Source organism: Hermetia illucens, chromosome 3, assembly GCF_905115235.1.
Source record: "Hermetia illucens chromosome 3, iHerIll2.2.curated.20191125, whole genome shotgun sequence".
Lineage (NCBI taxonomy): Eukaryota > Metazoa > Arthropoda > Insecta > Diptera > Stratiomyidae > Hermetia > Hermetia illucens.
In genome coordinates, this window is record NC_051851.1 from 131,094,546 (window position 1) to 131,117,136 (window position 22,591).

The 22,591-nt window shown below is 42.2% G+C and overlaps 1 protein-coding gene across 2 annotated transcripts in view; it reads left to right on the forward strand.

Annotated features, from left to right (window-relative positions):
- Nucleotides 1–22,591, forward strand: part of LOC119653148 — a 240,302-nt gene that overhangs the window by 31,379 nt on the left and 186,332 nt on the right. The window lies entirely within an intron of this gene.

The window sequence follows — 22,591 nt, forward strand, 5'->3', positions numbered from 1 at the left end:
ACAAATGTGTTCTTATTTATCTGTCTATGAATGTATATCTATATAGTTGTCATTTACCACACGACACGTCAGTCACACCCATGCGCTTTCGCTTGTCTTTATTCGAAATGCGCTTCAGTTCGCCCCAGAAATTTCCGAGAACCCCCACACTCCGCCGTAGGGGCGACCCACTCATTGGCCATCTTGGGAGAGGAAATTCTATTGCATTGAGCCAGTAATGTAATTGTCGCACCTCCGTAATGTGTGAACTATCCACTGCCATTGCCGTCTTCCAATTACATCACATACGGGTGCCAGGTGCCATCATGCTCCGATGATACAATGCAGCTAGCTGTTGGCTAAGATTTGGAGCCTTCGAGTAACATTGGGGGTCACTTTCCATGTGCCACTCTCATATAGTAGAACAGAGAAAATGCTAGCATGGAACAATTTCCACTTGGTCTGGATACTGAGATAATTGCATTTCCAGATTTTACGGAAGGTAACGAAAGCGGATCTAGCACTGACAATCCCTCGAGAAGGTAGAAACTACGCTTTCTAGATATACAAATTGATCGACGACTTCGATGCTCCGCTAATTGATGCAAAGAGTGTGATGACCTCGTTCGTCAGACGGAGAACTTTGGTTGCCTTGGTATTTCAACTCTACCTGCCATTCTTCCAAAATCCAGAACCAAAATGGATATCATCAGCGTAGTTTAGGTGTTTGCGGAAAGATGTCATTGGTCATTGAACTCCTTCGCGTCCACCGGTTAACGCGGCACGAAGAACGTCAACGTCCTGGAGGACTCCGCTTTCGACCTGAAATTCCTCTGAAATTTTACTCGATGTAGCACGTGACATTTTGCGCCATCATATATCGCCCTGTAATATTAGTTATTAGGTTCTTCGGAATGCTCTTCCTGCGTAGATCACGCCATACACTCTCTTGGGTAAGATCCCGGAAGTAGTAGATTTGCAGTAACTGCAGGTGCAGCCATAAAAATTTCTGCTTTGCCAAGCTCAGCGGCTTTACTTCCTTTTAATGCATTGATGGCTGATATGATTTCTTTTTTGCTTATAGCAACTGTCCGTATCCGCATGTTACGGTGACTGGCCATGTCATCCACAAGATGTTAGTGAAATGACTGGATGTGATACGTGGTGAAATGATCAGATGGTGATCTGAATCGAGGCCAATGCTCCTCTTGTTACCCATATCTAGGTGACAACTTCTGAATCTACTGTTGATCACAAATTGGTCAATCTCGCTGCTCGTACGGTGTCGGTCCGTTGAAACCCAACTGATCTTCTGGTAAATTCTGGGCTTGAACAATGTGTCACCAATGACGAGGCGGTGGAAACTGCAGAAATCTAGAAACCTTTTACCATTATGGTTACGGTCCGCAAGGCCATCACTTGTCCGAAAAAGGTTTTGTCAGAGCCCACCTCGGGCCCACCCATAACGATCATAATGACACTTTTAGAAAGCCCGTCCTCAACTGCAGGTAATTGCGCGTAGAGAGCGTCCTGCACCATTAGATCGGAAGTCTTCGTTAGTGCATAGTACTGTACAATTGTGATACATTGCCTTAAGTAAGGCAAGAGCAAGAGGAGTATTATTGAGGGTCAATCATCTTACTTTGAATAAAAATAAAACCAGGTAGCTTTCTCCTACTACAATATATTTTAATAGTTAGTAAATACGTATTTCGGAAACTACTTACTCTCTTCCTCAGTACTTAAGCTACCTAGATAAATATTGTAGTAGGAGAAAGCTACCTGGTTTTATTTTTACTTAGAAGAACTACAAGCATCGGAACGAGAACTATTTCATCTTACTTTGCTTATGCTTGGAATGTCCAGCTTATATCGTGGGCAATCTCGCTCATTCGCGAATTCTGAAGACCCTCGATACCGTTGTAGAGGGAGTGCGTACATTCCAGAAACCAACCATAGTCCGTTTTCGGTAGTCAAACGCCTGCGGCGTGAGATGAGTCCTTACCCGAGGCGTTGTTGACTTTTCGGTAGGGGTGAAGCTCGCAGGTTGCTAGCCCACAAATTTCTATCTATTTAAGTTGCCTCCTATCACAATTTGAGTGTATTCTTAAGCCCAAACTCAGAGGACTAAAATCATAATAGAGTGATATAAATTTTTAATATAATATTTTGTTGATTTCCTTTTCGCTGCTATAAAAACCTTAATTTAGTACGTATGCTGCCAATAGAAGATTTTACTGTCACTACTGAATGATTTTTTCCAAGAACTAGGCTTTGGTTGTGATGACATGATTGGCCGCTTCCCTCTTCATCAGCTTTCGACCGGGTTTATGTCAGGGCTGTTTCCTAGTCACTGGAGCCTTTTGATTGAAAAGCACCTTGCCGAAAAAGTAAACGTCTCTAGGTGCTAATTGTGTTAATGTCGGCGCCCTCCTTTTGCTTTACTTTACCTTCGTCAGTTTTGTTCGAGAGTCTATTTTTTTGCAATTTTTGCCAATATGATTTGGTGTAGAAGTGATCTTGCGGAGTCTGGATGTCGATTCTGAGACTGTAACGATTGCACATTAGTAATCATTTAGCAAATACTCCAGGAACCAATATCAGGAATCTAGTGATTTCTTTACAAGTTATACGAGATCTCGATACCAATACATACTTAAAGATAAAACAAGTCGGGAAAGTGGAACTGTGGACGCTTCAGGTATGAAAGGTTTTGGATATTTCTTTTATAAAAACATTTAACGTAACATATGAATATATAATATGAGAATATCCACTTTCGCCCGATACTGACATTCGAACTTTTGAATTTGTACAGAACCGGCAACTTTGACCTATTATAACTATAGTGCGATTTCCACCAAACTTAGTAGGATCATGCTGTATGCTAACTCGACTTCATCATTTGATAAGAGGTATCTTGCGTCTGTATTTTTTCAAAGGTAGAATGGGATAGGTTATCGTTTCTTCAATGGCATGTGCGTCATTAAAATGTATTTACGCATAAAATGCCGCACTCCCGTTTCAGACAGACGACCGGCTAAAACACCGCAATTGTGGTGTCCGGGGACGCAAGACACCTTTCCATCGAAAGATGATGGCGATGTTTCTCTAGAAGAAAAATGTATGCCAGCCATCATCCATCACATCCTTGTGAAAAATGCAGTCGGGCGACCGTCGTTTCCCGATTGTATGCAGGTAAGATTGAAAATATACATGTCCACTAAGCAGCTGGGTTAGGTAATTGTCAACCTTACCAAGCTTTCGATTGAACCACGGGCGCACGTCTTTGATGAGATGCGCGGTCCATTCACTCCTCGATTCTGTTCCGCAAGATTGCTGCTATGCACAGAAAGTACGAGCTCTTTTTTCATAAGTTTCTTTATTTCCCTCGCCTTTTCTGAGGTATAGAAACCGCCGTGCGGTAGCATGGAGAGCAATCAGAATAACTCCCACAATCATCATTACAGCTGGCTGCGAGACGGTACTTTGGAACCATAAAGGAGGACGGGCTGAACCGCACTTATCAGCAAGCGACTCCTTTTGGACATCAGCCGACAAATCGTAAACAATCTGCTCGAAGACGCTCATATTTGTGGGCTATCATCATGCCGAGGTATTTCACTACTGATCCTCTCCTCGGTCAGCACAACGACTTCGGTTTTCTCCAGAACTGGGGAGAATCCGTGTTCAGCCATCTATTTATTTACTCGCCGCATCACCATTCCCAGTGTGCGTTGAGCTTGCTCAACCGACCAGATGCGATTCATCAGGCATCTCTAGTCGTAAAACACTATTGTATAAAGCGTCACAAAGGTCCAGACGAAGGACATATCCTTGAACCACCCTCGATGCGACCTTCATTCTGCGCTGTCCCCCTCGGGGGACAGAGCAAAGCACGATCTTTCAAATAGTCCGCCAATATCCTGACGTAGGGAAACAATATTCCAGTGCTTCAAGCAAGTGGCACAACCTCGCACAATTGAAGGTGTTTCTTATGTCTAGGGTCACAAGAGGCACCACTCGCCGACAGTCGTGATTGTGTGTCTCAGCCAGTTTATTGGCTTCGACCGCCTCCTCAATGGCAACTTTTGTAGATTGCTCCGGTCTAAAACCATATTGTGTTGGTGAGTAGTTTTCTGCAGCATGTTTTCCGCCAGTTAGTCTTAGTTTCTCCGTTGTATCTAGTATACTGAGCGGACGATACCCTGACTGCGTCTCCGGGTCGTCTTTGCCTTTGCTTATCACCACAAGTCCCGTAAGTTTCCAGCGGAAGGGAAAAGCACTCGTTGTCAAATATGCATTGAGTAGCAAGTTCGGTTTGTATTTACATGCATATGCTGGGAACACCATCCGGTCCTGGAGTTCTTTTTTTCTTCAAGGATAAGATGGTCCCTTGTAGTTCTTCTTTAGTTAAGAGTGGGCATTTCTCATGGAACAGAAAAAAGTGCCTACACAATTTCTTCCCTCTTCGGTGATTCCATGAAACAGAATGACCTATGCGCTAAAATTTGTTGGTAACCAGTTTATACCCGAGGCCCCATGGCTCTCTGTTAACGTCGTTGATTAGTTCCTGCCAGCAGCGTACATCCTGCCTGTTGATTTCGTGACGGAGTTCGTTTTATCTTATATTGCATGCAAAGTTTAACGTCACATTGTCTTGACCTCTTGTAGGCTGAACAATCCGGCGATGTTTGAGGCTGCTCCTTCGTGCTTCGAGAATCTTGTTCGAGGGCTTTGGCTTTAAAGTCTCCTCCGACTGGAACTCTCCCTTTCGTGTTTCTGATCTCGTCGTTCAAGGCGGCACAGCAAACCCAAACGAATCCATCTCTTCGACGGCCTGCACTCACAAGTTAACCGTATCTCTGACGATGGTGAGCTTCTATCTCGATACTTTCCACTGAGAAGCAACAAATCAGCCCTTCTTTCTTCCTCATTAGGTCGTGAGCCGCTTCATTCCTACGCATGTTTGCTTGCACGATGTGAATCATGGTGCTTAATTTTTCGCCTCCTGTAATTTTTCTTTGAAGACCTGGCACCGCTCAGACCCGGTCCTTGCAAAGGACACAACACTTTGCCGACTCACAAGTATTCGCTTCGTGCCCGGTTTTGTTACACTTGTGACACAAAGTGCCCAGCACTTAAGGCAGGAGATAGGAATTGCCCTTCGCTTTATTCTGCAAATAATTTACCTAATCATAATTTTCCCACAATGGCCCATTTTTGTACTCTGCAGATAACGGACATAACTCTTACCTTGAGGTTTTTCACATCTGGACAATCCCTTTTTGTCGCTTCTACCACTCCTTCCGTGTTAGTGAGGCAATCCAGATCCCTTATTTCAAGGGTGTACATGGGGTCTAGACTGGAAACCACTTGAAATAGTAAAATACTTGTTTTTTCTTCTTCACTGGTGTTGATATTTTTATTTCTGCAAATACCGATATTTCGGGAACCACTTGTTCTCTTTATCAGCACTAATGAAGGGAATATGTGGTTCATCAGCACTCATGAAGGGAACAAGTGGTTCCCGGTATTTGCAAAAATAAAAATATCAACACCAGCGAAAGAGAAAAAACAAGTTTTTTATTATTTCAAATAATTAATCGCATAATTACACTCAGATGAAAACCACTGTTTTCGTGTCCAGAACGCTCTGGGCTATCTCGCAGAACATACTCTTCTTATCGGTCTTCGACCCAAGCTCGACAGGTACATCTCCGGTTGATGTCCACATTATAGATTTAACATCTACCCCAGCATCGTATGGTTTGACGTTGTTACGTACTTCCACGAGAAACCTCCCTTCGTTCGGCTTGGTGAGAATGGCCCCTAACCATGGTTTTTCCTTTTTTGTCTGTGGCGCTGATGCTGCCATCGTGGTTGACTTCGACTTTGTTATAGTGCCGTTGCTATTCAACGTATGTTACTGTTGCTGATTTTTCTCCTTTCTTCGGCGCTGCTTGGTTTGTTTGGTTACCACTTCGCGGAATACATCTTGCTACATTCCTGTCGTAGGTCTACGTTATTTTCCTCTCTCCTCGCCCGTATGGCGGGATGAGGGCACTGCGTTTTGCGCAACTAGGAGCTACACTAGTGATATATTTTTTCCTCCTTTCTGGAGTTTCGCTGGTATGCGGTAAGGTCCAGCAGTTCTTTCATTTCCACTACAACATTTTTGACATCCATGGTTATGTTTTGCTGGACGATGGTAGCAGCCTTCATTTTTCGTATGAGTATCCCGCACTCCTTGAGTAGCTTTTCTTATTCAATACTTGTCTTTTGAATAAGGTCCATTCTCTCCGGTGGGATGACTTGTGTTTCCTCTTAGTTGGGGAGTACGTCAGACCTTTTTCCGGGCAAACAGTTGCCACGCAGCTTACAGTTTGCCAACTTCTCTCGGGCCCCGTTTTCCCAACTCGAATTCAATGGCGCCTCTTCCTTTTGATCGCTAGGAGTCTTAGCCTCTACCATGTCACTAGCAGCCGCCTTCACCATTGGGACAATGGGCCCACGTAATTTCCCCTTTCGCGCCTTTGGCAGCGAATGAATATATATATATAGTGGAATATTGTTGCTCCTTCTAAAAATTTCGACTATTGCCGGTTGTGTTGTTGTGTTTGCCGTTGTTGGTATTGTCATTGTATTTTCGGTCCCAGCTGTGACTGTCTATGCGAACAGGGAATTCACGTGTGGGTGACACAAATCTTTATGGGAGTTTGTGCTTAAAGCCAGGATCAGGCGCTGGTCATGAGGCCACTCAACTGAGCCTGTACTGTTAACTTAATGGTGCCACTAAGGTAAAAGAATGATGCAGCTGTCAGCTCATGTGCAAACTACTTCGAATCGTCTGCCAAATCATAAATCAATGCCTTGCCGAGTTATTGTCGATCATGTTAGTTCATCACCAGGTTGAATAGTGGTTATCCGGCGATACCAACTGAGAGATATGAGTCGACTTGGTTCGGAAATAACAAGGAACTTTACCCTGTCTGTCTCATACCGTTTGACCCCGTTGTTCATGTCATAGAATACGCCTGATTCTACGTGTATTATTTGTACTAGTTCCTGGTGATAGTGAAATTTCGTGCTTACTTTTCGAGTGTATTGCCTTTTCTGGGATAAATAATGGGGTCGGAAGTCCTTTTTAATGAAAGTCTATCATTGTTGGAACAACAGAATAACCATTAGAAGCACATTTCGCATTTGATTTAAAACGTCTCCAGACTATTCTGAAATATCCTTCCTATTTCTAGTTTCTTTATGGTCCTCATTAAAAGTTGATTGGTTACTCAAAAGCGGGCACGACACTCATCATTACGTTCACTTATCCCATTTTGTTCAGAATGGAAAATAACGTGATTTTCCGGCACACAAGAAGCTCTACCTTGCCTGACTAAAATGATGACTGCCTCCATAGTCATCAAAGTAATTGCAATCGATTAAAGCTGTTCTTCAATCTTGTCAACATCTCTCATTCAGCATGCAGTCATTCCAATCAGTCAATCAACTCGTGCGAATTAAGAAAACTATGAGAATTACATCATTCCCAGCCATAACGATGCCAAACAGTCTAGCGTGGTGAACGGCTGAAATTAGAGAAGTAATGCCGGCTAGGTCTGATGGAATCAATATGCCACTATGTATGGGAACAATTTCAACTTTGTCATTTCCTTTCGGTAATTGGAATATTATCGATTTGCTGGCGGCTCGTGGAGCACGGACTGATGTCACGTTGTTATTTCCATCGGATTATTTATTGTATCTGCCGGATATGGCTCCAAGGCGCAGTGGACTATAAGAGGAAAGACGGCCTACTTATTTCGATACACTGTTCTCATCAAGCTTGGGAAAATTCTGCCTCCATTTGACTTTATTATCTTGTTCGTGACTTTTCAGATATTCTTTGGAAAACATCTTATTGTACTGCGGGTGCTATTATAAAATTACCAAGAAGTTTGTATGAGAAACTTACTAGGAAATCAAAAGTTTCCTTTTATTGAAATTCAAGATGTGAATTATTGAAGTAGCTACCGAATATGCGATCACTTGAATATGACCAATTAAGGTCAAAATAATATTCCTATACGGTCCTTTCCTTGTTTGTTTGAAAAAGTCAGAACAGCATTAAATGCCATGAGTTTGACTATGCATATAAGCAGATAGCATATAGTGGCAAAGAACGGTTGCCGATCAACTTCGCAGAGAAATTTGCGCCATCTGAGTCAAATCAAGGTAGTAATTTTGATAGACTGCAATGCTAACGATATTGTTTCCTAACGTACCGTTTGGCATCCAACCCTAAATTCCGCGAACTGTTCCAAAGTGATCAGTAGGGTATTGATGTAGTCAATGTAGGACGATTTGGAGTGGAAACCAGGTTGAACGCAGATACTTTTTCAATTCTCACACCCTTTTTTTGAACCTAAACGATCATCCCCTTCTTCAGTCACTGGGAAAGGTCTTGGATTCCCAGGATTCCGTACGAGTGGAGGGAGCAGTAACTGCGGGGAGATCGTCAACTCCAGCGGTTTTACTCAAGATGACTTCTCTTATGCACTTCGCATCCGCGTGTTATGCTGACTAGCCATCTCATTCACAAGAAAAAGAACTTTTGTTCATCGATCTGCTTCCACAATTCCACACTCATAACTGTAAGCTGATCGCATAGTGGGCAATCTGATTACTGGTACGCTTTCAGTTAGTTGAAACCCAACTGCCCTTATGGTATGCTTTGTGCCCGAACAATGTGGCACCAAAGAGGAGGCGGTGCAAGTTGCGGAAATCCACGAACCTCACACCATTATTGTTACGGTCGCCAAGATCACGCTTCTTTATCACATGTCCACCCAACATGATCACAATATCACTTTTAGGAACCCCTCCGGAACTGTGTCTAATTGCTCATAGAAAGCATCCTTCTCTACTATATCAGAAGTCTCCATTGGGGTATAGCACTGTACAATTGTGATTCTCCGTAATCTGGACAAGAATTTTACAGTTATAAGTCTGCCGAAACCTCGTCCGGTAGGTGAAGGAATTGCACCTTGCGATATCCGTCAGAAACAACCGACATCAGATTCCCGTCTGCTACCACTCGGCTTTCCAGAGCAAAAGGAGTACTCTCCGGAGTCCCAGTATCGTAGGCCCAGAAATCGAAAATAGACTTTTTAATAGCCGAAGTTCTTCGGCGTGAGGTCGCTCCCTATCCGAAGCGTTGTTGACATTTCGGTAATAATAAAGCTTCAAAACTTGTAGGTTGCTAGCCTAGAAATTTCTATTCCTTTTGGCGCCTTTCACGACAAGGAGGAAAGACTAATTGTATTCTCCAACCCTAACTCACAGGCCTCTCTCTTGTATTTGGGAAAGTTTTTCGAGATGAGTTCAGATATACGAGGCCAGGAAAAATGTAACTGCATAGAGAAATGTGTTGGATATTGTGCAAGCAATATCCATGACAATAATAAAAAGGACTACCGGAAGACCGCTTCTTGGCGAATATCGACAAAAATACGACTCGGTTTTGATGTACTTGCCACATTTCGAAATTTGCTACTCTAATCACGGTAAGGTCATTTAACTCAGTGCCCGAGTTTCCTTGGAACGATGTATTGCCGCAACCTATACCAAATGAGTTGTTGGGGCTTACTGTCAAACATCTTCTCTATGTCCAAGAACGCAGTAAGAAGAGAGAGATGCTTCTCGTGGTATTTCTAGATGAGCTATGCTGTAGCGGGTCAGGATTTTGGTTCCCAACTTTTTGCTTTCTAGAACTTAGCTGTAATGTCGTCACGCCCTGCTACTATTCTGCGGGAGGGGAGTTTGTCAGTCAAGGCTCGTTGAGTAGTAAATAATGTTTCGTTTTTATCATTAATACAACAGAAGTGTTCGACATAATAATAGAGGGAGAATAATAAAGGGCGATAGGATTGATCTGAGATACTTAATAAATCGTTCAGTTGTCGACACGCCGCTGCCGCTGACACTGATAGTACCTGTTACACTAAGGTTGGCCGCCGGACGCGCAGCTAATCGATGAGTTTAACTTTTGATCAATAATTTTGCCATTTTATTCTTCGAACTAAGTTTCCATTACTTCAAACAAAAACTAGGAAGGAATGTAAGAACATTGCGTATTGTACCATTTGACAGTCTCATGACGACCTGATCAAAAAGAATAAAACGGTGCTTCTTGTTTAAGCCTTGGAATAGCAAGCGGAATATTGTTTTCCTCTTCAAAGCAGCTTTCTTCTGTCGTCCCAGTGATCAAAATTTTTTTTTCAACTCGATTGTCCTTAGTATGTACGTTATAGTCTAAAAAACAAAATTCTGTGAAGACTTTAAGAGCAGAATAATGTAACGGATTGTAACTTTCCTCAATGCGTTTACATAGCAATTTTAATATCCTTTCTTTCTCGTAATGTACAAACAAAATTGACCGACAACAAAGAGAAATTCTAGGGTGTTCAACTTAGCCAATGCGGCAAGACCGGCGCGGGTGCTGCCGAGAAATGAGCAATGGTTCCTGACGCATGGGCAACGTAACCAAATTAGTCCGAGCCAAATAAATCCGTATTTGCACCCTTAGAATTGATAATATGGTGCGAAAAACTACTATATATAACTTCTCTACTTTGGCAGCTGCCATCCGTGACAACATTAAAAAAGTCGATCGTGACACCATTAAAGTAGTCGAGGGATTTGATAATCGACTATTGAAGCTCAACATTATATTAGCTAATCGCACAGGTCGATCCGATGCCGGGAAAGATGTTTTCTGACAACCATTTGAGACAAAGATCTGTAAGGTGCCTGGCAACTGCTTGACACAAAGACCTGCAAGTTATCTGCGGATGACTATATGATTGCGGGTGAAAAGGTAGATGGCAATTGGTGCCATGGTGGAAAGGGTTTGAAACACACAATGACGGTGGTTAGTCGACATTGCCGGCATTCACAAACTGCTATACGTCAATACATGGTTTATTAAACGATGCTTTCATCTTTCTATATTTTAAAGTAGGAACAGTAAGATGCAAATCGACTACATCCTTATAAGGCGCAGACATTTTATCCCCGCCACTCACTGCAAAGCCGTCCCCTAAAAACCACTCCGGGACCATTATTTAGGTATTATTTCTCGGGGTGGGCTTGCCTTTAGGCCCTCGTTCTTCTTATCCTTTGAACTTTCCTCTTGCTTACTTCCTTTGTCAGCTTGTTCTGTATTTTTTACAATTGCGGAGAAAATTGTAAGCCAGTTCTTTTTAGACCTAAGTTTCTGTAACTATACTCTCCGGGCTAACGTTCGTTCTCAACGCTTAATTCAGGTTCCTTCTTCCCATCACAACCCTTGGGCATTCTTTGGACCTTCCGGTCTGCTACTGCGTACAGGACAATTTGGCGAATCATCCAGTCCAAAGCGATGCAGATATTGCCTGTAGAAATCACACTGTTCCATGTGGAATTGAGTAATGTAGTTGGTTTCTCGGTGTTTCCGCCTAAGCCATATCCTAATATTGGCACCCTTCAAAGACTTGTTCCGTTTTAAAGCGGGGAGGATCGCACAAAAACGGCTAAAAAGAATCTTATATAATATTTCGGCCCACGGACATTGGGCAACATTTTGACATGCATACTCTAGGTGCTTCCTAAAGCTCAGTTTGGCGTTAATTATCACCCGCAGGTACTTGATAGTCGGCTTAGTCCGGTTCACTGACTTGAACTTTCACTTTGCTTTTCCAGTTCTTCATATTCGGTTTCATGGTTCAGTCAGGTCATCGGCTAAGCTTACAATCATAGCCTCTTCTGGGGCGGGAAGTACGAACACTGCATTATATATGAGATTCCACAACAAGGGGCCAGAAACGAGACCTGTTGTACCCTCGCTATGACAATGTACACTTGGGGACCCTTATCCGTTCTCTCTGACAGGTAATTTTTGGCCAGACTTGCCAAATATTCAGGAACATCTATGCGCCTTCATTTCGGCCCTAGTTTGCGGAATTGAATGGTTTTTGACATCCAGTGCCAACAGAGTAGCCACCAGAATTCAGTTCGTCTTTTGCTTACCACCATGCTTTTTATAACCACCGTAGAGTGCGCGCGTAGAAACCCATATTGGTGCTGCGACTGACCATTGTTGCTTTCAAAGATGGATAAGAGCCTGTTGAATCTTTTCATTATCTTGCGCATTGTATCCAACAAGCAAATCGGATGATATGATGCTGGATCTGCAGGTGGTTTATTGCGATTTTGAAGCAACATCAACTTTCGTTTTTTTCACTGAGCAGGGAATATTCCTTTTTTTGGGGAGGTCTCGAGGGTGTTGGGGAAAAGGTTTTTACTCCTAGCTTCAACACTCTGTTAGGGATGCTATCCAAACCTGGGCCCTGATTATTACCGATCCTATTACATATTTCCCACAGCTTCTCAAATATTTTTTTTCCAGAAGGCAACATTTTTTCCAGACGGTGCGGATGGGTCACCTGGGGTGATCTCCGCAGCTTTTTTATTACCATCTTGTAAGCCCCACCCCAAGGGCTTGTAGAACTTTGTAACTGTTTAACCCTTAACATACGAAGCTCCTGTCGTCAACGTTGTTTATCGAATTGGGTTTCTCATCAGACTTTGCCAGGAGCTTTAGTTTTTCAGAATTTTTTGCGTTGGAAGGCAATGAGATTTAATAACTTGCAAACTTGCGATTTCATTGTTCCGTCAGTAGTTGGGTTGCCTACTGGGAGAAGTCCCCTTCTGGGCATTGTAGCATCGCATACTTGCGCACCCTTTGAGTGATCTGGTTTTGTGTAAACACAAAACCTTACTAAAATCGGTTTACTGTCTGTCTGTCTGTCTGTCCGTCACACGCATTTTTCTCGGAGACGGATGTGCGATTGGCACCAAATGGTGCCTAGGTTTCGAAATACCCTCCATACCGATACCTGCTCAAATAAAGGTAATAATAGTGCATTACTATAATTTTTAGTAATTGACAGGAAAACCACCCTTAAGTTTACCCTAGAATCACATTTGCAGCAATGTAGGCTACAGCATAGAGCATGATTCTACCAAATTTGGTGAAAATCGCACTATTACTAACAAAATTATACTAGGTTAAAACTGCCGCTCCTCTGCAAATTCAAGACTATGAATGTCAATATCACTTGAAAGTGCATATTTTCACATAATATATGCATATTTTACATCCTACATGCTAATGGGATAAACGCACACTCAAATCTCTTTATAAAAGAAATATACAAAACCTTTCATTCCTGAAGTGTTTAACTTCCGGTTTCCCGACGTGTTCTATGTCTGTCGAAAGCTTCAAACAGAACACGTCCTCTTACATTCATTGTCCGGCTGCCCGATTCAAGAGCAGCTCATGCATTAAAGTCATCTGCTATGTCCTCTTGCATCCAAAACCTAGAGCCCTCGAAATTTGCTTATACTGGTTGCCATAAGTGTAGCGCTTTCCTTTATTCTAGGCAAGGCTGTTGCCTGCAATGTGCCGGTGCTCCACACCTTTTACATATCCGCTCCGCATCTCATGTATTGCTTTGATCTGTCATTCGCACTGGAACATGCCTTCGTGATGTAACCGAAGCCAAGGGATCTAAAGCACCATTTCAACGCCATCTGCTCCTTAAAACGGGGCATAACCCAGCTTTTTCTTACTCTCTCTGCTGTCAAGAGTTGGAGTATTGCTTTCACTGACACGCTGATGACGGTTTTTGTCCCATTGTAGACTTTTTGTAGCGGTTTTATCGCTGCCTCTTTAATTAAGTTGAATTACTTTTTCAAGGCTCCGCGAATCTCCTCTTTCGTGGTGAGCTCATCTCTATGCTTGCAGATTATAGAGATCCCCCATTTGTTACTCCTGATTTCGGCTTCCTGACCTAAGGAGTTTTTCACTTGACTCAAGAGGTTGCTTGCAGTTACAACAACATACATGTCCCCCAAATTGCACAGTTTTTGGTTTGCCTTCTCTCTCGTAAGAATGCCAGAGTCTTACCCTGCGTCTCGTTTGGAGATGACACCTTCAGTCGTAGCTTCCACGTGTTCCTTGGAGGGTCCATGCCCTCTCCGGAATCAAGACTACGTGAATTTCGCCAGCAGCTTCAGCCGTCCTCCTTACCCGCTCCACTTCTTTGGAAGTTGAGACCTGGTAGGGGTTTGCTGTCCTGCTGATTTAAGGGCAGGGCTACCAGAAACAGTATGCATGAAACATGCCTGCTGTTACGAGAATTTGGGTGGTTCAATGATAAATGGCAGAAAATATCTGACTGAGATTTTTAGTTCCATTGCATCCAAATCCATTCAATAACTAAGTGGAATTAATATCGCATCGACTATTGTTGCTTTCAATAAATAGCAGAAAACCATATTACCGGTGACAAGAAGTTTCATTGGTCATCCTTTCCGTTAACAAAAAACGGTGATGGAAATTCATTCTGTATATGTTTTGACTACTCAGCATTTGTTTTCATTTGAATATCCGAATCCAATGTCAATTCAGTTCAATGCTTCAGAGACGACGAATGCAGACATTCCCCACGTTATTTCTATTCTTGATTCAATAGGTTTATTAGTACAAGAGTTTCTCCTTCATTTCCCATCGGTCCCAACAAGGTCAAGATTACTTTCTCACCATAAAAGAACTCAATATTGAGATCATCACTTCATCTCATCTAACTGATGAGTGCGAATCTAGACGTCGCGTCATTCTGCTCCTTGTGGTGCGGATTCAAACAAAAGCACTTCCAATAGGCCATAAGAAAGTATCGAGAACCTGCGGAAATGGAAGATTTCTCCAAAGATCTTTCAGAATATCTCGAGGATGATTTACATAAATAAATAATAAACAATATACTTGTATACATGCTTGTGCGGGACCTAAACAGATGGACGTTAAAGAGAATAGAATAAGGCAAAAAACTTTTGCATAATGAGAACATTCATCAAAGATTTACGTGCAGAATTTTTAGATCTGACGAAGATGTGTTGAGGCTTACGGGACGTTCCGGCGAGGTACAGAGAGCGATCTTTGAATGCAGAACCATCCATGACATCATGCCACTATTGTCTAAAATAACATTTCGAGTTAGAGTTGTTCTTTTGCTTTCATATTTTTATATCTATTTCTGCCACACGTTAGTACAGCTTGTGGGCCTATAGTGTAATAAGGGAAGCATCTCATTGGAAATTATGGCAAAAAGGACTTCTGAACCAGCCTTTCATAATCAAATGTCTTGTGATAAATTTATGTACACCTTCATGAATGTCGCTAATAAACTGGATTCAAGAAGCAATAATATCAATTCCACGATATTACCACTTGGAGGCTTATCGATTTTACCTCCACCTCCTCTACGTGCCAGTCACCAGTCCTTCTGGCGGCTGATTCCCTATTCCCGGACTGAGGCGAAGCAAGGCCACCGTTGAAGAAACATCTACATGGCTACATTAGAATAACAATCCCATTTCTTCTGAATTATGTCATTTCTTAAAACGGGTGAACTCATTGTGTTGAATTAAAGGTCTTTGACTTGATTGGCGGGATTTCGCTGTTTATTGGATATTCTAGACGCCACTATGGCTATTTTTCTGGCCGTTGTGCAATCGGGTTTGTGGCTTGCCTGGGAGATTCAGTCAGCATTAAGAAATCAGCCATGCTAGGGAGTGTGGTGACTGTTTTGTCAAAAGATTCAAATAACACTCTATTTTGGAAATGGATAACGATGTTCAATTGAAATTCAAAATATGTGTTGAATTGTCAATTGTTTGGAGGTGTGATGCTATGTCAATGGAAAAGATGGAATTTGGCGCGTTAACGCAAAAAAAGAAATTCATATGTCTCTAACGTTTTTAACGGACTTATTGTATTTGATATTTACGTTTACGCTTCCAATAGTATTGTTTTCGGCATAGAGACATCATCGTTAATTTTAGCGATTCAGTTGCTTCTGAATATTAGTTCTTTTTTCGTTGCATGGTAAAAGCAAAAATGCTTCAATATTTACACTTTTTGGTATATGTCCGTTGGTAGAAGATCACCTCGGGGAGCGCAGGTATCGCCCCCTTTTCAGTCCTGCCTAACATCTAAATCGATTTTCAAGTCAAGGAGTTACTTTTTAATCTAATCTCTACTTTGTAAAGGACCCCAACATTGGGTTATGAATCATTAGGGCCATTGAACCTCTAAGGATGTTTGCTCTTCATTGCCGTCCCTAAGCAGGTGCAGTATGCAGGATTCACTTAACCCTGCTCTGATATCCAGCACAGGGTCGGTGGGGAGTGGCAGATTCACCTCGTACACCATCTCCGCGGGGCTTGCGGTTCCTTTCTGTAAGCTGTGCGGAGGCCGAGGAGGACGAAAGGCAAATCTATGATTAGGACGGATCGTCGCAAGCCCATAATGCGCCCTTTAGTGTCCGATTGCAACGTTCCAGCGTCCCATTGGACTGCGGATAGTAAGTAGCAGTCCTGTGAAGTTTGAAGCCAAGGAACTTGTCTAACACCGAGAAAAGAGTAGACTGACTGACCTGGGAGCCGGTTTCTGACAGACTTGTAACTGGAAGATTCCCGTCCAGGTTAAGGAACACCACAATTGTACAACGCAGATGTAGTGAAGAAGGACGCTTTCTGCAAACAATTACACGCAGTTCAGAAGAGGCTTCTTAAAGATGACATTGCGATCGTGATGGGTGATCTGAATGTCAAGGGGGGATTTGACAACACCTTGCTCCGGCATCTGATGGGGAAGCACGGTTTTGGCGACTGTAACCGTAATGGTGGGAGGTTCGTGAATTTCTGTAATTTCCATCGCCTCGTCATTGATGGCACATTGAGACAGTTGAGTTTTAACTGATCGACGCCGTACAAGCAACCAGATCGACTACTTCGCAATCAGTAGTAGATTGAGGAGTTGTCTTCTGGATGTGAATAACAAGAGAGGCTACTCTTTACGCTATTCACCAAGGGCCACTCCCCCGACATCCGTTTACTATCTTGATGGACAGCAAATTCCAATTAATTTTCATTATGTCCATGTATTCAGTCGTGCTTCCAAAATGCCCGGCTTTACTTTTCGTTATTCCTTTCAATTCACGGATATCCATTCCTAAATCGTTCGTCCCAAATATCTTTGAATACGTTTCTGTAGCGTTGTCCTCTTACCCTAATTTTGATTGCTGTGCAATTGAATCTGTGCCATATAGATTTACTCGATTCCAAATTTTTTAAAAGAACGTTTTCCACTGGACATGTCCTGATTATTTGATTTTCGTTAACTTGAAGATTCTTGACTGACGCATGTGTCCTTTTCAAACTTTATAGTGGTGGTTTGATGGACAGCCCGAAATTAAATACAATATTCGCATCCACGTTTGTGAGATTCCATTCGCGGAGCACTTCTACTACTTCAACTCCTTTCTGCCCAGAATGTTAGGTGCTTGCAGCTTGGCCCTCTGGCTTCATCCCTAGCCACTCAGAAAAATAGAGATATTGACACTCCGCATTTTTTATATATGCAATCAGTAATTGGAGTATTATCCGTTTATTGTCGACCAAATAAATAAATAAAGTTTCCAAAGCCTTTAGATAATATTGATCCCACCGACATGGCCAAAATGATCGAAGAACTGCCAAGACCTGCAATCATTTAAGTGACTCTCATATTCAATAATGTCCTACGCGTTGGTTTCTTTCGAAAATACTGAAAATAGTCGCAAATAACGATGATTCTGAAGGAAAGTAGGGATCCCACACTGGTCACGTTCTATAGACCGATAATCCTGCTTCTAAACTATTAAGTTTATTTGAGAGACTTCTATTATCCAAGGTATATCACAACTTGAGCGAAAACGAAATTATTCCTTCTCATCAGTTCACTGGTTAGTCTCCGAGGTAAGTTATACCATTTGACAACGTCTAGCCTGAAAAGCTACCGAACACTCAAAAATTTGTCGAGTCCTATCTCATTTGCAGTATAGTTATTATTAATAAAAAAAATTCACCTCACGAGAATTTTAGATCAAAGCGGCGTACCCCAAGATAGTTCTCTCGGACCTCTGCTTTACTTGATATATACTGCAGACTTGTCAATAAATGAGCGTCTATTTACTTCTATCTTCGCTGACTATACGGCGATACTCTGTACAAACTGGTCATGTGGTTGGCCCGTTGGAGAAAGAAAGTGTAGTCATGTCAACCTTACAGTGACGGAACGAATATTTCCCCTATTTAAGCTTTTACGGTGTATTCATTCTTCAGTAACATCATCATCAACGGCGCAACAATCGGTATTCGGTCTAGGCCTGCCTTAATAAGGAACTCCAGACATCCCGGTTTCGCGCCGAGGTCCATCAATTCAATATTAGGGATATTGAAAGCTGTCTGGCGTCCTGACCTACGCCATCGCTCCATGTTAGGCAGGGTCTGGTTCTTTAGTATAAGGAGATGAAATCCCTAGGAATACACTTATCAGAATCTATCAGCCCAAAGTCAATACCATCACCTGAATTCCAATTCCATTTTTTGCCTTCATGAAAATAATGTAAATAATTGGCTGCTAACTGCTATATATTTCTGAACTGTGGAAGGATATAGACTGTTTTTCTTTTTAAGGTTTTGTGTAAAACAAAATCTTATTAAAATTGGTTCACTAAGATTTGATGACTTTTTGTTATTTTCTATGTTGTTAGTTTCTATGTTGTAGATTCATAAATGCAGTAAATAAAAAAAAGAAAAGAAGGCTACCTACCATTGAGTACGAACCGATATAGGTCGTTCTTCTGTCACTTCTTTGGCAAGTAAGTTCAGTCTTGATATTGGAAGAGCCTTGGGTGAGACACTTTCAAGCGCGATATCGAAGGGGAAACGTGGAAACATACTTGGCGGGTACTCTTAGTTGTAATGCAACGTGCGCCATGTGAGATGGTTGTCAGGGTCGATGATTTTAGTCGAGTCTCGGGTGGTTATATTGGCTTTGCTGTAACTTTGTAAAATCGGTGCTGCTTTAGTTTGTCCTTAGCTGCAGGTGCTCCGAAAACCCTCTACTCTAAAGTTTTGGTTCAGTTCAAAGTTTAATGTTTGCCCGGGGACAGGTTCTCACCCATTGGCTAGACTTTAGTTTGAGTATATAGCACAGATTGGCGCCTCGTGCCAGCAATATTTCCAGAAGAGTCGTGCTTTCACTAGTCCGTTAATGGCTAAGTCTTAATTATTGGGTTGTTAAGTATCAAATGCTACGGAAGGAAGACAAATTTTGCTTGTAAATTTACATATTGTATTCTGGTGAAAAATCCGGCAACGCGGTTGTCAATAAATTCCTAGAAGGACCTTTTGATGATCATTGAAATCGAATTTTTATCCAATCCACAAGTTGGCCGTATTTTGAAAAATTGTAGTTCATGGGGGTAAAGTAAAATGACAGGTAAAAGAGAAGGAGAATTGCAACTCTGTATTTCTGCAACTGTCATTTATAGCGTGTGTAGTTTGGCGTCGTTGTGTAAAGGCAATGGTGTCTCTGTAGACCAAACTCGGTTGCTTTTCCTTGAGTTTTTCTATCATTTGCCCTTGTTAGTTACAGTAGATCTCTTCTATGATCGACGATCCAGATTTCTTGAATGTATAGTGGATTACCCCCTCACTTGGACACTAAACCACTGCTTTTCGTTTTCATTTTCATCCAGTTGTCCAGTTTTTTAACTTTGTTGATTTGACGCAAATTCCAAACCACACTTTGCGGTGGGTCCGACTCTATTGTGTTTTTTAGTTTATGGTTGTCAATTTTCTTTTTGAGGTGACCATGCATATGGTCGCTTTGGTAGCAAAATTGATGCCAAATGCTCTGTCGATGTTTGGGGCAGTTTGAGCGGGCGTTGTGTCTCTCTCAAGTTTAACTATTTGTCTTGTTGTGTCAAATGGTATTATAACAAAAAACGTGGATTGGTATCCATAATGGAGCATAAAACCTTGGAAACGCATACTAAATCAACGCTAATAGCTTTACTACAAAACCCTATCTTCACCTTCACGTAGTTACCTTTGGAAGTTTTTTCTTAAAGAAAAGCGTTCGAGACGAGACTCCCGGGCCTATAGACTCGGCAATCAAGTGAGAAAGAATATTGAAGCCATCCATGAGTCCTTTGTAAAACCTATAATGTATGCCGTGCATGTAAGTGTATGCCGCAATAATCACAGCTAACAAAGTTCCTGGAGAGAAATCATCGACAAATAATCTTTACAACCAGCACAACGAACCCGAAGAACGTTACCATTGGTATGGTCACAAACAAATTTGGCCACAGTCACCAAAAAAGTCGGAAGGACTGGTTCGACGATGAATATAAATATGACTATCAACGGAATGGAAGAACGTAGGCACGTGGATCGTTAAGTACGGGAGCAACCATAACAGGCGCGGAAGCTTTACCAACAAGTCAGCAAAATTAAGCCATATACACCTTTATATTGGCGCTGCCGTAACAAAAAGGGAAATCGAATTTTCGACCGTGTGGACAGATGGACAAATAATATCACCACCGAGCATTTAAGAAATAGTCATTTGCTTAAGAATAATAAGTCGCCAAGAGGCGATGGAATTACAGCTAGAGTGGTTAAACATTGAGGCGACGAACTGGAACAAGTACTTCATAAATTGACCCTCCAGGTTTGAAACAGCAAATCGAGATGACTGGCAATGAGGCATTATCTGCCCCTACATAAAATCACTGCGTAATAGTAAACATAGATAATTTGACAATTTCTCCCACCTAGGGTCGAAAATCACAACCGATAGCAGCTATGATGACGAAATGGGGTTGGGTTCTTAGCGAGAAAAGTTGCGAACTAGTAGCCGCCTGACAGAGAAGATTACTTCAAAGAATATTGGCCTTCTACAAGAAAGCGGCCGATTCCCAGATGAAGCGATGGCGTAGGCTAGGCTGCCATACACTTTTAAGGAATATCCAATTTGGGGACTCCGGTGTTCTAGGCTTTTCATGCATCTGCACCTACCGGCAGGCGTTCTAATTTCAGCATCATCTGCTGGCAACTACACACCAATTCGCTAGACATGCCGTTGCTGACACTTGCAACGTAACGGTCCTAAGCTGCTAGTAGAGCGGGCAACCGGTTTGTTCCCGTATCTTTTTAATATCCGGTACCAGCAACGACGAGAGTAAGGAAAGTTGTCAATCTACCGGTTTTTTTCTCCTGTTCTGCTGCTTAGCAGCATCTAAGTGGAAGTATTGAGGTTATTCTGAACACCCAGGTGTTCTACCACCTCAGCACCATTATGGGTTTTTTCTGGAGCCCAGAGAAACCACTTTTGAACGGTGGCAGTTCAGAGATTCTCTTCAGGGTTAGTCGTGTGCCCCTCGCACTCATCTTTGAGTGAAGAGCAGTACCACGCGTTCGCGCTTTCGTCAGCAAAGTGTAGCTGTAACATTTTACGGCATACATGGATGGATTGGTGTCGTCGTACAAGATCCATCAATCAGCTTTGATAGCCTTCGCCTTCCAGATGCTGTTTCCTAACCGGACACAGGTTCTCCGTGTTCGCTAAAATGTTGAACTGGGGCCAGGAGTGTTCAAAGAAGGAGACTGCTTCTGATAAGACTGGATTGGTTCCCACTTGAATGAGTGGTGAATCTGAATCTAGGCTCAGGTTCTCCATTGGTGTTAGATCACGGTTTGAGGCTCGATTATAGCTTAGCTCCTCATTTTGTCTTTAGTTTTCCACGAGGTCTTTCATAACAGTACGTTCTCATTGAACTGATTCCAGTCAACCCATTTTGGAATGTCGTCCCCATATACTCAAGTAAGCCGAGTAGACCCGAGTCTGTAAGGGACTCATCTGAAGTGTCTCATCTGACGAAATCTCACGGGAGGTTATCTCATGAGGTTTCCATGGGAAGCAAGATGGCTCTCTGACTGCGTATGTTCCGAGAGAATTCCTGAAAAATATTCTGTTGGCCCGGTTTTTTGCGTATGTCCCATTAGTTATGGCAGTCAGCGCGGGCTCTGATTGTGGTCTCTAAATCAATCCGTGTCTGAAGGGGGATTATGTCTACGCGACAGCTACTCATATGAACACTCAGGACCTTCATAACACTAAGATAGATAATCGCCGGGAGAACGCCATTCGGCATGTAGTTTATCTTTTCCTCTATAAATACAGTGGAATGCTTATCTCTCGGCAGACTGAATCCATTCTGCCCTGTTGACTTTACTGAGAACATGGTTAATTTACTTTTTTGGTCGGAATATCGTGGGAACTTTCTCTGGGAGCTAGATAGGATGGTGGCGTGATCTCACCTGTGTTTTTTTATCACTTTCACAGATCTCCGCAATTTTATTTTATTTCACTCTGAATCGTATTGTCCATATTGTCTGAAATCCATCCTGCTTTGAGGCTAAAGATATTCGTAATTATTATTCCAGATTTTCTTATTAAATTCGATGATATTTGTAACTTAGTATTCTGGAGTACTCTATAATTATTGAAAACAGGTCTCCTGGATATTTTTTAAAATAAGTAAGCTACCAAACTTTTCATGTTTGCAGCAGAAAATGAGCAAAAACACAAATATGATTGAAGCCATTTATT